Source organism: Seriola lalandi, unplaced genomic scaffold, assembly GCF_002814215.2.
Source record: "Seriola lalandi dorsalis isolate HSWRI2012SDOR001 ecotype SW California unplaced genomic scaffold, Sedor1 jcf7180002054615, whole genome shotgun sequence".
Taxonomy (NCBI): Eukaryota; Metazoa; Chordata; class Actinopteri; order Carangiformes; family Carangidae; genus Seriola; species Seriola lalandi.
Window position 1 is genome coordinate 261,328 of NW_019525168.1, and position 362 is coordinate 261,689.

Consider the following 362-nt stretch of genomic DNA (forward strand, 5'->3'; position numbering starts at 1 on the left):
AATTAGTTCTTTATCTTTTATGATTGACAGTTAAATTAGATAATAAAAGAAAGATTCTATGGAACTCATGTCTTTGTTCAAGTTTTACAGGGTTTAACCTGAACCACTCAACTGTCACATCATACTGAGGCAGTATACAGCGTGTACTGTGTGTGTGTGTGTGAGTGTGTGTGTGAGCGTTCAACATCTTTAAGTCGAGGAATGTCCCAGATTTCAACGTTAAAAGAAGCTCAGTGCAGATTCCTCACAACACAGAAATAGCTGCAGCCTTGGCAGCAATACAACCACACGCTGAGTTTACACACACACGCACACACACACGCACACACACACACACACACACACACACACACACACACACA